The sequence below is a fragment of the Podarcis filfolensis genome (assembly GCF_964270895.1).
Source record: "Podarcis filfolensis genome assembly, chromosome: 7".
NCBI lineage: Eukaryota > Metazoa > Chordata > Lepidosauria > Squamata > Lacertidae > Podarcis > Podarcis filfolensis.
Genome location: NC_139603.1, coordinates 29,222,102 through 29,238,017, shown reverse-complemented (window position 1 = coordinate 29,238,017; position 15,916 = coordinate 29,222,102). Strand labels below are relative to the sequence as shown.

General features: G+C 41.1%; 1 long non-coding RNA gene across 1 annotated transcript in view; it reads right to left on the bottom strand.

The window, feature by feature from the left end:
• The window catches only part of LOC310767279, a 39,446-nt gene extending 28,450 nt beyond the window's left edge, over positions 1-10,996 (bottom strand). Inside the window, exons 1-2 of the long non-coding RNA XR_014550834.1 lie at positions 10,676-10,996; positions 8,193-8,322 (exon numbers count right to left, since the gene is read on the bottom strand). This is a non-coding gene — a long non-coding RNA (uncharacterized lncRNA). The remainder of the gene's footprint in view (positions 1-8,192; positions 8,323-10,675) is intronic.
• Between the last annotated feature and the right edge of the window lie 4,920 nt (positions 10,997-15,916).

The window sequence follows — 15,916 nt, the reverse complement described above, 5'->3', positions numbered from 1 at the left end:
AACACAGAAAGAAGCACTAAACTTCTACAAGATTCTGCTAAATTTCCAGAAGTGGCTTTTATCAGAAATTGTCAGGTGTGGAAACATCAAGAAATGGAATCAAGTGCTATCTGAATGGAGGGTGGGGCATGAATGTTGCTTTAATATGAACCTTTCTTTTTCTATTGGATGATAGGTTCAGGGAATGGATTAAAAATGTGGCATGGGACCCAAAATCACTAATGGGTTCTCTCAAATAAAAAGTAAATATTTCAGTGCCTTTAAACCATTGCTTTTATTAACATTTCCTTCTTTCCAATTCCCTAATAAAAATAGTTTAATTTGTATACTCTTCAGGATGTAATGAGGACCTGCCACAAACGGTTCTAATTTAATGTTTTTCTGGAGTTCATTTATGGAAATCTGGAAGGATTTTGAGTGGCTTGTCAGAGCAAATAAAGGTACATCTTAAATGAAATTTGGCAGTTAACATCACCCCAGCTTGCCTGAATGGCATGATTTACAGTAACTGGATAAAGGCTCCAAAAGATCCCCCCCCCTCTCTCTCTTGTGTGTGTGTGTGTTTGCTGTCATTTAGCTTTCCTGTAGACCCATTAAATGAAACTCATTATCAAAACCGAACCTTGATTATGCTGTATCTTAGAAATGGAGCTCAATAAAGTCAACAGTGATCAGAGAGGTTAAAAATACTGTCCTTGGGATACCTCAAAATCAAGGGGACCTACAGGTTTTTAGTCCCTTATGAGCATTACTAAATCATTCATTTATAAGTCATTCATCTTACCCTTTTTTGGAGGGGAAAAAAAATGATAAATTGATTCAGAAGTACCAGTGCACAATTAGTTTCCCAGAGAAAATTCCTAATTATGAGTAAAACATTAATTCATCAAAAAAGCATGCACCACAGGTCATGAAATCAGCTCTACAAGCAAGACCTCTAATGTATCCACCAGGAACACCAGGTTTCTCATTTAGGTGAATGGAGGAAGGGAACAAATTGGCATGGACAGTCAGATCAGATCCTTCCATTTATATTCAGGCAAAGTTGTGCATATGGGTGAAGTGTATGACCCATTTATTTTCCGTGCAAGTATCTTAATGCAGAATAAGAGAACCTTGATTATGCTGGGATGGGGAACCAGTCCATGCTGAACCCGCTGAAAGCACAGGCTCAGAGAAGCTATAACAGCCACTCCCTCATTATTATTACTACTGTTATTAATAATAGTTACTACTACTACCACTACTACTATTATTATTAATAATAATAATAACAACTATTATTAATAATAATAGTAGACACCATTGTTATCAGGAAGAAGGAAAGAAGGAAGGAAGGAATCATAATTTTGGAGGGAAACATTCAGATAGGGTGAAGCCAGGTCCTTTGGGCTGGGGGCAGCTTTTTTTTTGCTATCCATGGCCACCATTTTCTGTTCTGCGATTTCATCAATATATGATTGCTGGCACCTCACTTAAAAAGAAAAAAAAATCAAAAAAGTTATTTCCAAGCAAGCAAGATGAATTATCAGAGTTCAAGAGCACATTCCAGGCTTTCATAAAAACACCCCTCACAGATCCTACCTTGAGTGCTTTTGCCTGGCTGAAGTGTATCCTTTAACACGGACCATTTGTCCTACACACACATTAAAAAAATGATGTGAAAATGTTTTTTTAAAAAAGTTTTGAAAAATACACTGAATTTGTCATAGCTCACTGTCGCCATCTAGTGTCACATTTGTATATTGCCCTTTACAACACACTTAGAACTTTTTATTTGCAGCTGTATAGCTGAGACCCTAGTTGCCTAGATGGAGCTTAGAGAGGGACATATGAATGTGTGTAGAATCAAGCCTAATCTACAGTGGTAGAATAGCCCCACCCACCACTGGCATGTGGCTCTTGGAAATATGGCCCTCAAGCTGAGTAAGGTTCTTCAGCCCTGCAATACACGAAAAACACAGCAGAGACCAACATGTTAGCCAATGATGCAGGAATATTTTATTGAAGTGGTATTTCACTGGCTCATACCTTTTGCCTTTAAGTGCATCTCATTTATCTTGGCTCAGAAGTTTTATTTGACGTCTAAATCAGAACTAGAAAGCTGTCAGGTTATCTCATAATCCTTTTATTCCTTGCTGTTATGACTTAAGGTAGTTGCTTTAACAAATATACTCTTTACTAGTGGGACCAACAATATTTTGTGCCCTCCTAGGTATGCGTGTTGTTTTTTGTTTGTTTGGTTGTTGTTGTTTTTGAGCAATCCAGCTTAGGGTTTTTTCTAAAGCCCCCCCCCCCCCTTGTAAACCCTGCCCCCTCCAACTCCCCATGTTCCTCTTCTGTGTGGGTGGTGTCATTGTGGCTACATAAGGAACAGCATTCAGAAAATTGTAATCATTATTATTATGCAGGAGGATCTTCAGAAGCACAGGTTTCATTTAAAACCAATGCCAGAAAAGAAAGTTAGTGCAATCCATATAGAAGTCTGTCCAGAATTGGGTTCAGTGGGTTTTACTACCATGTAAGTAGGTGTAGGATTGCAGCCTTCGTTCAGAGACAGTGAAATATATTCAGTGCTACTTCTTCTCAGAAGACACTCACTGACATAAATGAACCTAAGTTAGCCATAGCCATTAACATCAGTGGGTCTACTTTGAGTAGGGCTAGCACTGGGTACAGCCCAGTGTGTGACAGCCACACAATTTGTGACTGGTTATTTCCATAACAATGCGTCAGTTTCACTCTTCATCTCACCACCTGGTAGCAACGTGTCAATTTCACCCTTCAACAAGTGGAGCCCCTACAGACAGATATGAAGATTCTTCAAACCCCAGCAGCTCCTGAAATCAGTCCGTTCCCCGTCCCCCCACTTTATGGCTGCGAAGTAGAAAACTGCTTTGTGATGAATGGTTCATGTACCTGAAGACCAAGCAAAAACGAATGAACAAAACTACAGTGGTACCTCGGGTTGAGAACTTAATTCGTTCTGGAGGTCCATTCTTAACCCGAAACCGTTCTTAACCTGAGGTACCACTTTAGCTAATGGGGCCTCCCACTGCCGCTGCCACGATTTCTGTTCTCATCCTGAAGCAAAATTCTTAACTTGAGGTACTATTTCTAGGTTAGTGGAGTCTGTAACCTGAAGTGTCTGTAACCTGAAGCGTCTGTAACCCGAGGTACCACTGTACAGATCCTGAATACATCTATATGTGAGTAGGTCGGCTACACATTTTCTGAGAACTAGCAACTAGTGTGAATGTATCTGCAGCACTGCCTTAATGCAAACACTGCTCTGGAGATCCCTCCTCCCTTTCCATATATTTCCTATTTCCTTATTAAGAAAAAGTAGGAAATATGGTAGCTCCTCGAACCCAAAGTTTTGTTTTCTTTAATGAGCATATAGATAACAGAGAGCAGAGATGGGAAACCTGTGGCCCTCCAGGTATTCTCATAATACGCCTCCCATCATCCCTAATCTTTGGCCATGTTGGCTGGGGCTGATGGAAGCCCAACAACTTCTAGAAGTCCATAGGTTCCCCATTCCTGACACAAATGTTAGGCATTATTATGACATCATGAGTTAAGGGCTAATTGGTATATTTGAATTGTGTATATTGAACAAAACTGATATGTTATTTTTTTGGTGAGTCAGCATAAGATAGTTATGTGTCTCAGTTCAAATCTATGCTGAACCATGAAACTTGCTACTCAGATCAATGACTTTGGATGACTCACTAAGGCTGCAAGTATATAAATTTATCTTGGACTAAACCTTGCTGAACTTACTGTATGTCTAAGTAGAAAGGGTAAGATTGTACAGAAAGGTACAGTCCTATACAAATTTACCTGAGAATAAGCCCCACTGAACTCAGTGAGACATGCATCTAAGTAAACAGATACATGTAAGGTTGCAATCCTGCACCTGCATACTTGGACGTCTCAAATCTCTCAGGTGCTTCTAGGCACAGATTTCACTGTCGTTCTCAGCCACCTGAAACTATTGTTTTGGGGATAAAATGGGACATCTACATGCACACTGCTCTACAGTCTTTGGAGAATAAAAATGTAACAATAAATAATAATGAGCCTGGCAAATTCAAACTGCTGTTTGTGGACATGTCAACCATTTGCCGCCATCTTTTATTTTCAGGTTGTTAGCCATCAATTTTGGGAAAAAAGTAACTTGACTCACCTTGGGGGAATGAAAATCTTGACATATGAACTTAGAAATCACGAGAGTGGGATTAATTTCATTTGCTTGCTTCAAAACATCTCCGCCGAGCACGGAAACAATTCAGCCCGAAAACCATAGGGGTGAAGTGATAAAATGTTCTGAGAGATAAATGTGCTTCAAATAGACAATAATGGCTAACACACTGTACATGTTGCAGCACACATATCTTCGGACGAAAACACTTTTTCACTTTAACACTTAACCCAAGCGCATTCTTTTATTTAAAAAAATGAAAGACAAATCTGATTGGCTGTTCTTCAGACGCCAAGATGATTTCTAATGCTGATAGATCGGCACACTGCCTGGGACACTGGAACTGCGAGGCCACCCTGTAGATTCCAGGCAGTGGGTCTCCCAAGCAGCCTGCGAAGAGTTTGTTCCCGTGTCGACTTAAAGATCTTATTTCCAGACACAAGATTTACCCACTTTGGAAGAATGGCAGATGAAGGTGATGGACTATATGGGATTGGCAGAAATGACTGGCACAATCCGAGACCAGGGAGAAGAGTCGGTGGAAGAAGATTGGAAGAAATTTAAAGATTATCTACAGAAATATTGTAAAATTAACGAATGTTAGAATGATGTTGGATAGAAATTAAGTGGTTTCCAGCTGTAATGCTTTAAGAGAATATGAAAAAAGGGTTATAAATAGGTAAAAACATAATGGCAAGGATTTGCTGAACCAACAATTTGAGGTGGAATACAAAAAAGGGAGGTATGAGGAGGTCTGGGAAACAAGCTAAAGGAAAATAAGCAATGGAAAATTTGTGTGTTTTTAATTATTTTTATTTTGAATTTTTTTATTTTTTTTCATTTTATTGTAATACTTCAAAAAATCTTAATAAATATCTTATAAAAATAAAAAATAAAATAAAGATCTTATTTCCGTCACACTCTCTCCCCATTTCCATGCGCTTTTCTTACTTCCACTTTCTTGTAATGATATTCACCTCCTGCGCACACATTGGAAACGATCCTTAGATCACCATATCATTTTAGTCTACAGATTAGCTTTTCCCCTCTCTGAGAACCGCGTGTCAGGAGGTGTTAATAATGGCGCAAAAGCAATAGCAGTATTTCCATAGGCTGACCTTCTCTTCTGGAGCCCCATTTTCTGTAAGTTCTATTTCAGTTTAATGGCTAGGAGAACAGTCGGCGATGAAGCCATTCCGACGCATAAATTATTCACCAAAAGAGAGGAGGTGAAGCGCGTGGGGGGGGGGGGAATTTCAGTCCCCATGGTTTCTAAAGTCATTGTCTCATTCAAGAGTCAAAGCGGGGCATTCAACTAAGTTTGACTCAGAGTAAACCAAGCCCACTGAAATTAAGTAACCTAACTTAGGGCTCATGAACACTTCCTCTTGGCCCGCTGCTTTCCCCTGGGGAAAACTGCTCTTTAGCACTCCATCAGAGCAAACAGCAGTTCAGGTTTTTTTCTTTGATTTAGTGCTTTGATTTAGTGCTAAAGAGTGGGTTTTCCCTAGGAAAGGAGCAGGACAAGGGGGAAAACACTTGGACCCATGTTTTCTAGGCAAGAGACAAGTGTGGGCGAGCCCTTAGTCGTATTTGTTAATTTCAGTGGGTCTGTTCTGAGTAAACCCCAGCTGAATACCATTCAATATGGTACTGCAACTACTACTACTAATAATAATAAGAAGAAGAAGAAGAAAGCACTTCATATGGAACAGTTTGATTTCTTTGTAATTTGCTTTTGTTTGCATGGCTATTGGGCTAAAAATATTACTGCAGATATTAAAACGAAATAAGAAAGTTTTGTCAATCTTCAGCTACTGAAATTTTCTGTATTCACCTAAGCAGTCTTATCAATTGAAGCATGTGCAATGACTTCTGCTTGCACAATGAGGCTTCCCGTCTCCTTCCTCTGGCTTGGGGAAGGGTTGAGAGAACTACCAGAAGAATGCACAGCTGGAGGCAAGGGAGAATCATTCCCTTGTCTACATGTTTCCTTCTTTTTCCTACAGGGGGATGAAATTCTTCCTGCCCTGTGCTATTCCAGCCTACATGCATGTTGGCCATAGGGCTTACATTATAGAAGGTGATTCTCAGTTTCAAGGGGTGTCCAATGACCATCCTCTGTCCAAGTCCTATCTAAAGATAAAGAAGGGAGAACAGAAGGGACCTTGAAGCTGCCCTTTGACAGCTCCTGGACTCCAGACTGAGCAAGCACACAGATCCTTGCATCACTGTCTCCCCTGCTATGGTGAGGTGTATGGTATTTCTATTTAAATTATAGTAATTATTTCTAAATTTGCATATATAAAATCAAGATTAGGACATGCAAATTTTATGTCAATCTGTGCCCCACCCTTTTGCTATTTTGGATGATGCATAGCACTGTGAGGAGTAAACTACAGTTTCCATGATTATTTTAGGGAAGTGATGCCCTTTAAACATATGGTTTACGCATACCTAAGAGTCAGAAATCAGTAGCACAGTGTATCAAGAAAAGGCGGACTGTAACAATTGAGTCTTCTAGGCCTGTGCTGAACTCAACCTTTCATGGTTCCATAACAAAGGAATTCTGCAACCACAGTGCCACCACCGAGAAGGCACAATCCCATGTGCTTCCCAACCTAACTGACCGCAGTTTGACAGCAGTGTCTCAGCCCAGTATACCTGAAGGAGCATCTCCACTCCCATCGTTCTGCCGAGGTCCAGTGCCGAGGGCCTTCTGGCGGTTCCCTCCCTGCGAGTAGCAAAGCTACAGGGAACCAGGCAGAGGGCCTTCTCAGTAGCGGCACCCGCCCTATGGAACGCCCTCCCATCAGATGTCAAATAGATAAACAACTACATGACATTTAGAAGACATCAGAAGGCAGCCCTGTTTAGGGAAGTTTTTAATGTGTGACATTTTAATGTATTTTTAATCTTTGTTGGAAGCCACCCAGAGTGGCTGGGGAAACCCAGCCAAATGGACAGGGTACAAATAAATTGCTGTTGTTGTTGTTGTTATTGTTATTGAACCCTCCTTGTCTAAAGTGAAATAAATTGCTCTTTACACTCTGTGTTCTCACAGAGAAATAGGTTTCTGTTTGTGTGGGGTTTTTTTTTTGAACTTCAACCTGAAAACTGCTTTCCTGAAACCATCCTAGGAAGATTCCCCCCCCCCCCCATTCATCCATTTAATGAAGGATTCAGCTAACTGCCTCCAGCATCTTCGTTCTGGAGACTTCCTTTGGCTCCATGAATTTGCCTGAAGTCTTGAGAGGACGCCAACCTTCTTCTGATCTCCATTGTCTTCCTGGTGTGCTATTTTCCTTGCATTATGGGACACTTCCTCCAAACATTGCATTTTAAACAATGAATGCCAGCCAAAATAGGCAAAAATCTCTGAAAATCTCACTGTTCACGCTCAGATTAACTAACATTACCCTTTAATGTTCTTTATTTTATGAGGAATTGCATGTGCTATGATATCAGGAAGATGTGTTTTAATGATTAATAGCATTGCACTGGTAGAATGCAGGGCAAAGAGCCCTCTAACTATGTGGCTGTATATTGGAGGTGCCCCATGGCACCTTGGCAGAAAGTACATCCCAGATTCTGCAGCATTTCTGCTAAAGAAACCAAGGCAACAAGGCTGGAAGAGATCTCTGCCTGAGACCACGGACCAAGAGTATGGGCAACATCTTCATATTTAATATATAGGATGCCTATTCTCCCCCTCCCCCCATCTTGTGTACTTCACAAAGCATAAATAAAAGAGATCAAGAGTGATGGGTGTATTCACTATGGACAACAATGCACCTCACATTCTACTTTCAACTAACATCTGTCTTTAGCCAAAGGCGTTTGATATAAACAGAAATGATAATGAATGATATTCAAGCTGACAACTCAATCTTTGATATTGGCACCACTATTTTAGATTTCTTTGAAGGCCCACAAGACTCAGAATTGGTTATGCTGCCTGCTCCAACTGCAAGATCTAAACAACCTGTCAAAACCTACCTCCTTCTCGTCCTTCTCAGGATGAAAAGGTCTTTGGTTCCCCTGGTCACACACACAAGTAATCTATTATTTGTTCATCTTCTGCCCAAGCCTGCTCTAGAACAGAGTATGAAGAGCTATTCACAGCAGCAGCAGCAGCAACAACAACAAAAAGGTTTTGTACTGAATGAATAAAAACTTTTTAAGGCAGGTATGAAATTTAATCTACCTAGCATATGTTTCACATCTAAAAAAAATACCTTTCAAATAACAAATGGTCGGCAAGTTTGGTCTCAGTTTTTTTGCAGAATGGGTCTTAGCCTTGTGCCTTACCTGATTGCTGTTTTAACATGCTGTACCCATGTCTACCACTTAGATTGGAGACTGAGAAATTTTCCAGCCTATGGAATTCTCTTGCGGGGAACCTTCTGGGAGATATTTGTTAGTAGTGAGTAGGTCCAGAGGCCAACGTGGGCAGGACAAAGGATGTGACACTTATCATTGTATAGTAGGCTACATTCTAGTCACACAAAGATCAAAAGTGACTAGAATGTAGTCATACACCGAGGTGGCCTGTCCCATTTCACCACCTGAGATGAAACATAAATGTACCACCCTCTGCCCCCACCACATTTGCCACTGCTGGAATGCAGCCCCTCTCAGTGAACTCAGCAAGAAGGAGGCATTCTGCAAGGCCTTGCTGCTCGTTTTCTCTGCCCTAGGGGCAGGGAAGACGAGTGGCAACATTGTGTGTGGGAAAGCCCCCCTCTCAATCAAACTCAGCAAGAGTGGAGGGTGTTCCGGTGGTGGTAGAGGTGGTGGGGTGGGCAGGGCACCATCTCTTGCACTTCTGGCACCTGAGGCAGCTGCTTCTCCCTGCCTAATGGGTGGGCCAGCTTACACACACACACACACACACACACACACACACACACACACATCTCTTCATCGTTCATCTAAGCAAGCAAGATGCATAATTCACAGATGCATTCCAGCCACTCAGAAGGACTTATGGAGGGCAAAGAGTGGGACCAAAGAGCGTGGTTTGACCCAGGGAGAGTCTTGAGGGCCAGATAATTAGACCTGAAGGACTACATTCAATCTTTTGACCTAAGGTTCCTAATGCTACCACGGTGAATAGGAAATCAACCATTTATATATTGAGCCAATCCCAAACCAATGTTGGCTGAGTGGGAGTACAGAAAACTTCCCAGTCTACCATATAATGCCTAGTACCTTCTTTCCCAGTAGTGCTTCTGTTTCAGCTAAATTTTAAACCATAAAAGACCATGAGCTGTTTTATTGGTTTGTTTCTTTATAAGGCATTTCTAAGCCACCTAGTATTTGGAAAGTCTATTGAGTGGTATGCAAAACCACAACATTAAAACCATGCAGTGCCATTAAAGACAGAGATACAACATAAAAGCCAGTGAAGCAGTTATTATAAAGACAGGATCCAATCTTATGGGTCAGGGAAATCATGGGTAGAAAGATATGTGTCTACTAGACTTCAGAATTAACTTACGGTTCACACGGAGCAAGACCATGGGTTGGGTTCTACATAGGCCTACCACTAACAGAAAGTTCTGCCCATTCGTGCAGGGAACTGCAATACATTGCAGTTGGCTCCCTACATTGGCTCCCAGTACGTTTCCGAGCACAATTCAAAGTGTTGGTGTTGACCTTTAAAGCCCTAAACGGCCTCTGCCCAGTATACCTGAAGGAGCGTCTCCACCCCCATTGTTCTGCCCAGATGCTGAGGTCCAGCACCGAGGGCCTTCTGGCGGTTCCCTCATTGCGAGAAGCAAAGCTACAGGGAACCAGGCAGAGGGCCTTCTCAGTAGTGGCGTCTGCCCTGCGGAACGCCCTCCCATCAGATGTCAAAGAGATAAACAACTACCTGACATTCAGAAGACATCTTAAGGCAGCCCTGTTCAGGGAAGTTTTTAATGTGTGACATCTTTTTTGGTCTTTGTGGAAGCCGCTCAGAGTGGCTGGGGAAACCCAGCCAGATGGGCGGGGTACAAATAATAAATTATTCTTATTCTTATTCTTATTCTTATTCTTATTCTTATTCTTATTCTTATTCTTATTCTTATTCTTATACAGTGGAAGCTTCTGCTTGAAGGTATGAAGGAGGCCATTTTTGTCCATTCCCCCTTCAGTCCATTTGTACCACCACTCCCAGGCTGCTCCAGAAGCTGCCACAACCACCCAGAACAAATTTCCAGAGGGCTGCAGCAGGAAGAAGGGATTGTTCAAAACCAACTCAGCTCCCTCTGCTTGCCTCCACTTCCTCCAGTGGGAGACCACAGAAACTCGATCCAAGCCATTATGAGCAGATCTTAAAGAACGGAGCTGGCTTCAAGGCACAGATTGAGCAGAGGAGGCGGAGGTGCATACCTAAGCTATGCAGGGACTCAGCCATTCGAGAAAGCATTCATTTGCTGTATCCTAGTCTACATTTATTCAAAATCCACACTCACTCACCCAGACAGATTTCCAGAACGCTGCAGCTTGCAGAGGTATATTTCCAAAACTGTGCAAGCTCTAAGTCAAATCGGACAGGCCATATTTTGAATGAAGTGATGGGTTCCCTTTCGGCTTTTTGCCTGCATTTCTGTGCATAACCGAATGCAAGTTATAATTTGTGAAGAGTCCCAGAATAGTAAATGCAGTTCATGTCTGGGCACTTACTGGCTCCTGCACTTTGAAATGTAATTGAACAGGAACAAGTACAAGTGCAATTGAATATGTAGGCTAGAGGCACTAAGCTGCAGCCTCAAAGAGGTCATGCCGAAATGAATTTTTTAAAAGGGACTATAAAATTGCATCTAAGATAGATGGGATGCAAAAGCAATATTTAAATGAAATTGTTATGGATATAAGTCACTTGCCAAGTATTCTAGCCCATTCCCAACATAAAATATGTTTTTGCTTCATATATAAAACATTGTTATTATTCACATCTTATGTCATGTTAACGTATTATAACTTAAATGTTTAATGTATATATTAAAATCCGGTGTCATCATTAACATAGTTGATGAATCTCCTTGAAGGAAAAGAGACTGGGCAAGACATGCCGAGAGACAGATAATTTTTACAATTAGAATTAAAAATATGTGACTTTGAGTGTGAGAAGACAAAGATGCGTTTTTCAAAAGTTCCGCACTTCCTCTCTTATTCTCCTCCCCCCCCCCCACTTTCTTTCACTGCAACCTGAGTGCCATTTGTTTCCTCTTAAACGACATTTCAAATATTTTACCATAAACATAAATCACATCTCTTTTTGAGAAGGCAAATGACAAACTAAATTTCAGGACTGACTCCTGTATTCCTATGTGCTGCCCGGGACCAAAGAGATGAGCAGTTGCTTTATAGATTGTATCTGAAGGATAAACAAAGAGAGGCACTTGGAAATAGAAGATACGGCAGTTGAAACTGACATGCTCCCTCATCATTGATGAATGTCATTCGCAGCCATGTATCCCTTCCCTCTGTGCATGAGCCGCATATCTCATTTCACCAGTTTCATGGTGAAACAGCTTGCAAGTTCAGTAACACTCACCCTCTTTTGCAAATAAAATAGTGTTACATTTTAACCTTCATCTCTGCTTCTTGCTTAATTGAGTGCTTGTTTCCCAACAACTGTAGGGACAGCCTTTCCAACCCAGTGCTGCCCTGGCAATGAGTCAATCTTGACTTATCTCAGTTTCTCATCTTTTCAATCTACAGTTTAGTTCTCCACATTCCCGGTTTGCATTTAAAAAATAAAAAAAGTTCTCGTGACAATTAACCAGCATTAATAAACACATTTTTTGCATGCAATGTTCACTTAATATGTTACTTTTTGTATGTTATTTTCATCAGTATATTAAGATATTCAATTCTATCCACATTTCCTCCTTAATATATGCATTAGTTGAGTGGAGAATTGTATTGTAGTTCTGAAAGATAGCTGAATTTTGGGTTGTGTGGGAAGTTTGTAATTAAATATATTTTTTCATGTTGTAAGCTGCTTTGAGCATGGTTTGAGCATATGGAAAGGCAAAATACAAATGTATGTATGTATGTAAAAAGTATATTTAAAAACCCTGTCAACTCTTTGCTAAAAGTCTGGAAATATTGGAAGGAAAAACTGATGCTTGGCATTTCTCCACTGATCCCCATTAAGGGTTATCCAGATTTCCACCCAAAAGACAAATAGTGTGGATTGGTTAACTTTTTTAAAAAAAGGGCTTCAAGAATCTGATGCAAATTCCCAACCCATACAAAGATACACATGGACAAAGCAAGTTAGAAATACAAATACTGTATAGTGTGGCTTTATTTATCATATAAATGTATTGTGTGCCTATATTTATTATATAAATGTACAGCTAAGTACATTCATTAGATAAGATCATGTTGAGAGGCCAGGGAGTGGGACTTAACTGAATTTGCAAGGCCGGGTCTGGAAAGAAGGCATCATTTTCTCATCCTGGATTGAAATACAACTATCCCGACACCCAGAGCAGCTCCTGCAGTTCCAGCTGACTTGCCTCGCTCCAGCTGCTCTGCTCTGCTCTCCTATAGTTATTCCGAGCATCCTGGACTGGGTTTAACAGATGGCTTGAGGTCCATGGGATGAGCCACTGAAATGGCCAGCTAGGACTGCCAGCCAAAAACTTTTAAAATTACCAATCGTCACAAAAATGTGCATCGAGAAGAGAGGGAAAACATTCCTACGGACGACAGTGCCAGCATATAAAGTAAGAAATAAATTAAAGGATTACCAAAAGCTACTATGAATGAGAAGCTGCCAGGCATGCTTGTAATGTTGGATGATCACAATAAAACTTATTTTCATATGCACTAATGCAATCATATCCGTTGGCGACTTTTTGGTACATGATACAAGGCCGTCTAACGTTGGTTTAGCCAGCTTGTTTATAAAGTTCAACTGGAATGTGCTTTTCTTATTTCCCTGGTAGCATTTTCCAGTCATAGCATTTGCATTTTAACAATCAACCGGATTTCCTTGATATCACAAGGAGCAGCTGAAAGCAACCTGCTAAAGCAGAACGTTGCAAATGTTAGCTGGACCGAAGATTTTAAAATTGGTTTTTTGAACCATCCATAGTGCAGGTAGAGGTGAAACAAAACCCTTCCAAAGATTATGTGAGTGGAAGACATTTCTCTTAATTTTTTGGGAGGGAGGTGCTACGTACTTCACTTAATCTTATAAGATAGCCAAAGTTTTTTTTAACTTAAAAAAAGCCCTGTGATGCTCACAGGGAATTATTCTAGCTCACAGTTCAAATACTTAGACCCCAAATTTTTTCAATTGGTATTTGGTTGCAAAGTCCTAATTGACTTTTCACATTGATTGACTTTTTCAAAAAATATATCAGTCTTTGAAGTGTTAAGATTGTCATTTTTTATATTAAAAGTATAGTATTGTTTCTTCTAATTGTTGGAAGTATGGATCTGTCACAGGTGGTGGGGCAAGTAAATTTAAAATATTACTGCATTATGGATTAAAAACATCGCATCACAATCTTATATCCTATATCATCTCCTGAACATCTGATGGGAGGGCGTTCCACAGGGCTGGCGCCACCACCGATAAGGCCCTCTGTTTGGTTCCCTGTAACATCACTTCTCACAGTGTGGGAGCCGCCAGAATTTCCTCAGTGCTGGATCCCATCTTTATCATATCAGTATATTTGAAAGAACCAGAATAAAAGGAAGGAATTGATGGTAGTAAGGCTGATGCTTCCACAGAATGAGAAAGCAAGCACACATCACATTCTGTTTGAAAATGGTTAAGTATTGATATATGGTAAGTTCTCTGAAACCAATGAAGAAAGACATAGGTGGGGAAACTTGGGTTGTGAAGGCCTCATATAATGCTTTCTCTTTTACCATGTGAAAGAGGAGGCTGTTACGTGAGTCACTTTTAGTCGCAGATCTGCCACAGCACCTCTACTTTACCTTAGTACACAGCTCCTTGAATCATTAAACATCAAATATAATGTAAGTAAATTGGATGCATCCCTCTCACCGATTGTGACTATCTGCCGAGCTGAAATATTTCCATTATGAGCTGTTGTGGACAGTAAACCTCTCTCAATTTCATTCCATCCTGGAATGAAAATATGCCTTTGTAACTCGCAGCACAGGCTGATATTTCCCATTGTGGCATGAGATGTCAGGTTCTGCCAGTCATGTCAGTTGATGTGATGTGATGGGATTTAATGTGAAGGGACTGATGCTCTGCTGAATGTGTGTTGTGTCACTGTTGTGTCAGTGCGCTGTGTTCCTTACAAAGTACCACGGAAGAAACCAGGATTCTTGGGACAAGAACAACTGTATATTTCTGACATGGGAAAAGTGCAGCCGGAATCATGACATGTGTGTAAGATGTTAAAATATATTATTCTTGCACAAAGAATATTGTTGGCAAGTTTGAGAACATTTGAGAACATGCAGTTGGGTACCCCCTCCACTCACAAAGCTTAGCAATGCCAGGAAGCATCTCTCTCTTAGCAAAACAAACATGTGATGAATGATCACTGTGAGGATGCTAAAAAGCATGGAAAACCCAGTTTTCCCCCTTTCCCACAACATTTAAGCACTGCATATATCCTCTCTTCTCTTCACATCAATTGCTATCACTGGCAGAGTTGGGCAAATGCAAGCAACTGAAGTTATGGAGATAATTTATTGTGGGATTTCCATTTTCAGAGGCCCTATGTTGAACATCTAGTTCTGCTCTGAGAGTCACTTTTGTAAACAACAACAACAACGGTTATTGCTTTTTCAGAAGAAAGATCAGATAGACAACAAACCTTTAACAAAGCAATGTAACATTCACTCTCCCCTTCAGGAACAGCTTGTCGTCTTATCTAGTTATGTGAGTCTACAGACCAGGAGTGGGAACCTTTCTCAGCCCAAGGGTGCATTCCTCATGAGCAGCTTTCCGGGGGCCAAATGTCAGTCATCCCTGGGGGCAGAGGTAAAAGTGGGTGGAGCAGCAGATGTAACTCTTACCCTTGTGCTGTAGGAGACATTCCAGCCATGTAATAGTCTAGACCAGGCTTCCTCAACCTTGGCCCTCCAGATGTTTTGAGACTACAGTTCCCATCATCCCTGACCACTGGCCCTGCTAGCTAGGGATCATGGGAGTTGCAGGCCAAAAACATCTGGAGGGCCAAGGTTGAGGAAGCCTGGTCTAGAGGTTTCTCTCCATCTAGGGAAGCAAGAGACATCAGAATTCAGGGCAATATTCAGCTACAAAAAGCACTTAAGAATAGCCTGGATAAGGGGCATAGCATTGGGAGATTCTTGAGACCCAGATAGAGAGGCCTGGAGAAGCTCATTTTGTCCCAGGTCTGCTGCAAACCCATCACATAGTTACACAAAACATTGTTGCAGTTGGTTTTATTGGTCCAGCAAACAAGCTTGTCCAGATATGGACACGAGTGCCTGGAGGTCTTCTGTTGTTGCCCTGTGTGTCTCAGCCACCCTGGGTCTGGAAGGGAGATCTGGTCACATCAGATATCGTACCCCTCTCTTCAGTGGAGAAAGGGAGGGTGCAAGAGAGGGGTACACTCTGACATCAGCAGATAAAGGGGGAGATTACTTCTCCTATGATGTCCTTCATCGATGAATCTAAATACTTCTCTGGGGTGTAACTGAAACTTCTCAAGGTAGCATTGGGCTTCCAGGTGTAAGGATGTTTGG